We start from the raw sequence: 7,832 nt of genomic DNA, 5'->3' as shown, positions 1-7,832 counted from the left end.
CAGCGTGGGTTGGGTTCATCATACTTTAATATAAACGGTTAACCAGCAAAAACCAAAACAAGAAGCAACACAACGAACGAACAGTTTCGCAGGCTCACAGCAATGCAAAAACAACTTCCCACACCAGACAGGTGGAAAAAGGGCTACCTAAGTATGGCTCCCAATCAGCAACAACGATGTACAGCTGTCCCTGATTGAGAGCCATACCAGGCCAAAACACAGAAATACAAAACATAGATAGGGAACATAGAATGAACATAGAAATAGAAAATATAGAACATACATCAAAACCCCAAAACGCACAAAACAAACACCCCCTGCCACGCCCTGACCAAACTACTATAACAAATAACCCCTTTTACTGTCAGGACGTGACAACTGGTCTGTAGAGGAAGAGGAGTGTCTTTAATAATAGGTGTTTCAGAACAGTACCACAATCATTACTAGTTCTAATCTACAGGCAACCTTAAAGAATAGTTCACAAATTTGTCAGACATTTTAAACCCGGAAAGTGGTCTGATGTCGAGCATAGTCGACATCCCAGACCATGGTTGTGTAGACGCTGCCTATCTTTCTTATGCATGTATAATATACTGTAGCTTGATCTCCACAACAGATGATCAAATTTGATTTTAGGGTGAACTGTTCCTTTGAGCAATGGGCCAATCCTGTAAATTCATTCTTATTTACTCCTGTAAGGAAAAGCCAATTAGACTATTTCTTTCTCGATTATCTCTGAATCTGTAATGACTTGAACAGTTCTCTGGTCCAGTGTAAAGATCAGGGGCCACTCACAGGGTTTACTTTCCTGCTCTCATCCAGGACCTCTGGGGCATTCCAGCCCATGGTGCCAAGGGCTCCCGACCTCATGCTGTAGCTTTGTCTGCCGTCCGCTAACTGCTTACTCATCCCAAAGTCTGAGATCTTGACCGTGACTGAGTCAGAGTGGTCTTTCAACAGGATGTTGTGGGGCTTCACATCACGGTGGACTGGGGAGAAAAGATCAGGATGAATCAGTCTACTGGAGTTGAGGGACGATCATAGATCTGATCAATGATTATATGAGGAAAAATCATCAATACTGTAACTTCACTAGTATTATCTCGGGCTCCCAAGTGGCGCAGCAGTCTAAGGAACTGCATCTCAGTGCTAGAGGTGTCACTACAGACCCTGGTTTGATTCCAGGCTGTATCACAACCGGCTGTGATTTGGGTCGCAGCGTCGTCCAGGTTAGGGTTTGGCCGGGGTGGTCGTCATTGCAAATAAGATTTTGTTCTCAACTGACTTGCCTAGTTAAATAAAGGTTAAATAAAATCTACAGTATACAGCAGGGCTACCCAACCCTCTTCCTGGAGATCTTCTGTCCTGTAGGTTTTCAGTCCAACACTAATTTAGCATATCTGATTCAGCTAGTTAAGGTCTTGTTGAGCAGCTAATTAGGAGAATCAGGTGCGTTAAATTAGGGTTGGACTGAAAACCCACAGGATGGTAGATCTCCGGGAAGAGGGTTGGGCAGACCTGGTATACAGCATATCATTATAACCTATGTTGTGAGAGTGCAGGTGTTCCAGTCTTATCATTGTCTGCTGCAGCAGGGTCACTGGTTTCAGTCCATGAAGGTCAAAAGGATTTTCTTTAGTAAAACACTGGAAGAGACACCCAAGTATTAGTGCGCTGATGAACCCCAAGCATTCTAACCTTGGAATTTACACTGAACAAAAATACAAACGCAACATGTAAAGTGTTGGGCCTATGTTCCATGAGCTAAAATAAAAGACCCCAGAAATGTTCCATATGCACGAAAAGCTTATTTCTCTCACATTTTGTGCACAAATTTGTTTGCATTTCTCCTTGCCAAGACAATCCATCCACCTGACATGTGGCATATCAAGAAGCTGATTAAAAACCATGATCATTACAGAGGTGCACGTTGTGCTGGGGACAATAAAAAGCCAATCTAAAATGTGCGGTTTTGTTACACAACACAATGCCACAGATGTCTCAAGTTTTGAGGGAGCGTGCATTTGGCATGCTGACTGCAGGAATGTCCACCAGAGACGTTGCTAGAGAATTTAATGTCCAGTTCTTTACCATAAGCCGCCTTCAACGGTGTTTTAGATAATTTAGCAGTACGTCCAAATGGCCTCACAACCGCAGACCATGTGTATGGCGTCTTGTGGGCAAGCGGTTTGCTGATGTCAACGTGATAATGCACGGCCCCATATCGCAACAATCTGTACACAATTCCTGCAAGCTGAACATTTTCCAGTTCTTCCATGGCCTGCATTTTCACCAGACATATCACCCATTGAGCCTGTTTGGGATGCTCTGGATGAATGTTTACAACAGCGTGTTCCAGTTCCCACCAATATCCAGCAACTTCGCACAGTCATTGAAGAGGAATGGTACAACATTCCACAGGCCACAATCAACAGCCTGATCAACTCTATGCGAAGGAGATGTGTTGCACTGCATGAGGCAAATGGTGGTCACACCAGATACTGACTGGTTTTCTGATCCATGTACCTACCGTTTTTTAACATATCTATGACTAACAGATGCATATCTGTATTCCCAGTCATGTGAAATCCATAGTTTAGAGCCTAATGATTTTATTTCAATTGACAGATTTCCTTATATGAACTGTAACTCAGTAAAAATATTTTAAATTGTTGCGTTTACATTTTTGTTCATTATACTGTATATTCTAACACAGATAACCATGATGTGAGACTGTTATATAATCAAGTTTGATCCCCTTGGATAAGCCAGAGAATAAAATAGTGAGTCATTCACTTAGACCTTATCTAAAGAGGCGGCACATCGCTCGATGGCAATGTATAGGAATTGCCCGTCCTTCTCAGTGCAGAAGTAGCGGACGACATGGGGATTGTCGTCCAATTTAAGAAGCAAAGCGATCTCTCGATCAGCATAGCTTTGTTTTGCTAGTTCAATTCTCTTCACTGCCGCAGGACGCTTGTTGTTATCATCACAAAGGAAGTAACCCCTGGAGGATAGAGGTAGAGAAAGATAAACATATAGTCAATGAACCAATCGTATAGACAATTTTGCTGCAAAGAGGTGATCAGGGTTACAAACACATTTCCACAATAATGTTTAAGCTGGTTTACCTGAACACAATTCCATCGGCACCTTTTCCAAGATGGTTACTGGTGTAGTATGTGATCTTTCCAACCTATTCCTCATCTGATGCTGTATCAAAATTAAAACGCTGTGTTCAGACAGAAAATACCACCCTACTGTACCTTTATTGTCAAGACACAGAACCTTATCTGTTAAATCAAAGGTTTATGAGAATTATACATAAGTAGGGTCTTAATTTGAGCCAGTTTGCTACCACAGCAAAATAAACAACAGAAAATGTGAATTATGATGTGGATTATAATTAATGGACATTCGTGTAGGTGTTAATGCATTTTTCATAACGGAAAATCTAATCTGACATTTTCAAGTGAAAATAACAAACTTCAGAAGCCTTTTCAAACCTCAAATACACTACAAGTTTTAAATGTCCTGCATTGCAGGAAAGTTATCGGGCAACAGGGTGATCAAATTAAGATCCTACATACACAGTAGACCTAGCTACAATTACACATTGTATTAGCATAGCACCTATTGCTGTGTTGCATTTAACATAATCTGTAAGGAGCATTGAAATGCACACATGCTGTTGTAAATTTGGATCCAAAAAGGGGGAATACTCTTTGGTCAATTGGATCTTTCGGTGTGGTTCTTGGGTGGTTTTAACAAGCATGTCAAAATGGTTGAAAGCTCATAACGTTCAACTGATTATCTTACAGTCCCAGGCAATATATTGGAGGCAGGAGGTAATGCAGGACTTAAGATTGGATAACATCAATCATACAGTGAGATCCAAAATGATTGGATCCCTTGATAAAGATAAGCAAAAAAAATACAAAAATAAATAATTAAAATACTGAGCTATATTGTATGCAAAAGCGTTTCGTTTCAATATCTACTAATACAATTGCTCAGAGACATATATTTTGTTTAACAAGTAGTAAAAAGATAAGTTACAAAAATAGAGGTCAAATGACACATATCCTTCCCATCGCTTGGAAGGCAGCCACAATTCGTCCTTTATTTAAAGGTGGAGATCAAGCTGATCCTAACTGTTATACTGGCTTTCTTGATGTCTATAGTATTCTCTCTGGTATGCAATCTGGTTTCCCCTCAGGTTATGGATGTGTCACTGCAACCTTAAAGGTCCTCAATGATGTCACCATTGCCCTTGATTCTAAGCAATATTGTGCTGCTATTTTTATTGACTTGGCCAAAGCTTTTGATACGGTAGACCATTCCATTCTTGTGGGAGTATTGGTGTCTCTGAGGGGTCTTTGGCCTGGTTTGCTAACTACCTCTCTCAAAGAGTGCAGTGTATAAAGTCAGAAAATCTGTTGTCTCAGCCACTGCCTGTCACCAAGGGAAAGGCACCAAAGGCTTGATCCAGTCTTATACTCAGCTGGCCTCTCCCTGGGTTTTGTGGTAAATACTCTACAACAAAGCTTTCTTAATGTCAAACAAGCTTTCTCTACCCTTAACCTTGTTCTGAACACCTCCAAAACAAAGGTCATGTGGTTTGGTAAGTAGAATGCCCCTAGTCCCGCAGGTGTTATAACTACCTCTGAGAGTTTAGAGCTTCAGGTAGTCACCTCATACAAGTACTTGGGAGTATGGCAGACGGTACACTGTCCTTCTGTCAGCACATATCAAAGCTGCAGGCTAAAGTTAAATCTAGGCTTGGTTTCCTCTATCGTAATCGCTCCTCTTTCAGCCCAGCTGCCAAACAAACCCTGGTTCAGATGACCATCCTACCCATGCTAGATCACAGAGACATCATTTATAGATCGGCAGGTAAGGGTGCCCTCGAGCGGCTAGATGTTCTTTACCATTCGGCCATCAGATTTGCCACCAATGCTCCTTATAGGGCACATCACTGCACTCTATACTCCTCTGTAAACAGGCCATCTCTGTTTCCCGGTCGCAAGACCCATTGGTTGATGCTTATTTACAAAACCCTCTTAGGTCTCACTCCCCCCTATCTGAGACATCTACTGCAGCCCTCATCCTCCACATACAACACCCGTTCTGCCAGTCACATTCTGTTAAAAGTCCCCAAAGCACACACAACCCTGGGTCGCTCCACTTTTCAGTTTGCTGCAGCTAGTGACTGGAACACGCTGCAACAAACACTCAAACTGGACAGTTTTATCTCAATCTCTTCATTCAAAGACTCAATCATGGACACTCTTACTGACAGTTGCTGCTTTGTGTGATGTATTGTTGTCTCTACCTTCTTGCGGTTTTATTTATTTTTTGTTACTTTTACCCATTTTTCTCCTCAATTTGTATTATCCAATTGGTACAGTAGTTACAGTCTTGTCTCGTCGCTGCAACTCCCGTACGGATTCGGGAGAAGCGAAGGTCGAGAACCATACATCCTCCGAAACATAACCCAACCAAGCCGCACTGCTTCTTGACACAATGCCCACTTAACCCGGAAGCCAGCCGCACCAATGCGTCGGAGGAAGTCCGGAGACTGAGATGGCTACTTCAAAATGGGGCTTTTGTAGTCAATTAACCAATTGTTTGTGGAGTTGGATTATTGCTTGGGTTAATTGTCTTGCTAGAAGAATAACTTCCGGCCAAGTGTCAGCCTCCTGGCAGAGGCAACCAAGTTTTTGTCTAAAATGTTCTGGTCCTTGGTAAAGTTCATTATGCTGTTGACCTTAACCAGGGCCCCAGGATCAGTGGAAGCAAATTAGCCCCATAACATCTAAGATCCACCACCATATTTTACTGTAGGTATGAGGTGCTTTTCTGCATATGCTTCTGTTTTTCAACGCCAAACTCACCATTGGTGTGTGTGGCCAAAGAGCTCTATTTTCTCTTGGATTGGAACTAGTTCTATGGTCAGGTAACATGAAAATAGAGCTCAACCACGCCAGTGGTTGGTTTGGCGGTAAAATATGGTGGTGGATCTTTGATGTTATCGGGCTAATTTGCTTCCACTGGTCCTGGGGCCCTTAAGGTCAACGGGATCATGAACTTTACCAAGTACCAGGACATTTTAGCCAAAAACCTGGTTGCCTCTGCCAGGAGGCTGACACTTCCAGCAAGACAATAACCCCAAGCACTAATCAAAATCAATTGACCACAAAATCAACATTGTGCAATGGCTATATCAGTATCCTGTGGTTTGAATTGAAGAGGGTAGTCCATAAGAGCAGGCAAATGATATCAAGGATCTGGAAAGATTCTGAATGGAGGAAGGATCTAAGATCTCTCTAAAGGTGTTCTCCAATCTCATAAAACATTTTAGATAAAGGCTCAGTGTAATTATCCTCGCAAGGGGAGGGTGCTAGATTATTGAAAACAGGGGTGCCAATCATTTTGACCCCTTTCTTTTTTAGATACATTTTTTATTACTTGTTAAAAATAAATATTTCTCAAAACAATTGTATAAAATAGTATAAAATAATACAAATCCCTCCTTTTGTTACTTTCCATATAACTCAGTGTGTATTATTTATTTAATTCACTCTTTTTTGCTAATCTTTATCAAGATTGACAATAATGACCAATCTGACTGCATATAACGCACAAAATCATGTCATTGAGAACTACCATATCCACAATGGTGGATATATACCATACATTTTATTATTGCCAATAAAGATAAGAAGCCTAAAGAGGACCTGAGAGAGAAAAGTGATAAAATACAACATCTGGCTGAAGATGTCCTGTAGATCTCCCTGAAGAAGATGCTCTAATATTCAAATCATCTCCTAGATCTCCAACACTGCCCTCTAGAGGGAGGGAGGGGGGGAGGGAGGGAGATCTTTTGATGAATTGTTATTTCCTAAATGTGTCTGTATATTACAGACTGGGTGATGATGTAATTCTGCTGCATTTGAAATAGTAAATTAGAAATGAAAACAGACAAACATTAATTAACTTCTCAGGGCTATGTGGGACGCTAGCGTCCCACCTGCGGGACACAGCCAGTGAAATATCAGGGCGGCAAATTCAAAACAACAAAATGTCATAATTCAACTTTCTCAAACATACAACTATTTTACACCATTTTAAAGATACACTTCTCCTTGATGTAACCACATTGTCCGATTTCAAAAAGGCTTTACAGCGAAAGCAAAACATTAGATTATGTTAGGAGAGTACATAGACAAAAATAATCACACAGCCATTTTCCCAGCAAGGACATGTGTCAATAAAACCCAAAACACAGCTAAATGAAGCACTAACCTTTGACGATCTTCATCAGATGACACTCCTAGGACATTATGTTACACAATACATGTATGTTTTGTTCGATAAAGTTCATATTTATATCCAAAAAAATAATTTTACATTGGCGCGTGATGTTCAGAAAATGTATTCCCGCCAAAACTCTCGGTGAATGTGCACATCAATTTACAAAAATACTCATCATAAACGTTGAAAAAATACATAACAATTATTTAAAGAATTATAGATAGACTACTCCTGGATGCAACCGCAGTGTCAGATTTTAAAATAGCTTTACGGAGAAAGCACATTTTTCAATATTCTGAGTACATAGCTCGCCATTACAGCAAGCTATACAGACACCCGCCAAGTTCGGGGTCACCTAACCTCAGAATTAGTATTAGAAATATTCTCTTACCTTTGCTGATCATCATCAGAATGCACTCCCAGGACTGCTACTTCCACAAGAAATGTGTTTTTGTTCGAAATAATCCATATTTATGTCCAAATACCTCCGTTTTGTTCGTGCGTTCAGAGCACTA

The 7,832-nt window shown here is 40.9% G+C and overlaps 1 long non-coding RNA gene across 2 annotated transcripts; it reads right to left on the bottom strand.

Annotated features, from left to right (window-relative positions):
* Positions 1–384: 384 nt before the first annotated feature.
* LOC115205392 (uncharacterized) lies at positions 385–4,122 on the bottom strand. 2 transcript variants are annotated; one of them, XR_003880599.1, is made up of 3 exons: positions 3,132–4,122; positions 2,803–3,007; positions 385–989 (listed from the first exon to the last, which is right to left on the bottom strand). It is a non-coding gene; the product is annotated as an uncharacterized LOC115205392 (long non-coding RNA). The 2 variants fall into 2 exon arrangements; XR_003880598.1 differs by lacking the exon at positions 385–989 and adding an exon at positions 1,500–1,646.
* Between the last annotated feature and the right edge of the window lie 3,710 nt (positions 4,123–7,832).

Source organism: Salmo trutta, chromosome 1 (genome assembly GCF_901001165.1).
Source record: "Salmo trutta chromosome 1, fSalTru1.1, whole genome shotgun sequence".
Lineage (NCBI taxonomy): Eukaryota > Metazoa > Chordata > Actinopteri > Salmoniformes > Salmonidae > Salmo > Salmo trutta.
The sequence above is the reverse complement of the archived record's forward strand: the minus strand, read 5'-3'. Positions and strand labels throughout refer to the sequence as shown.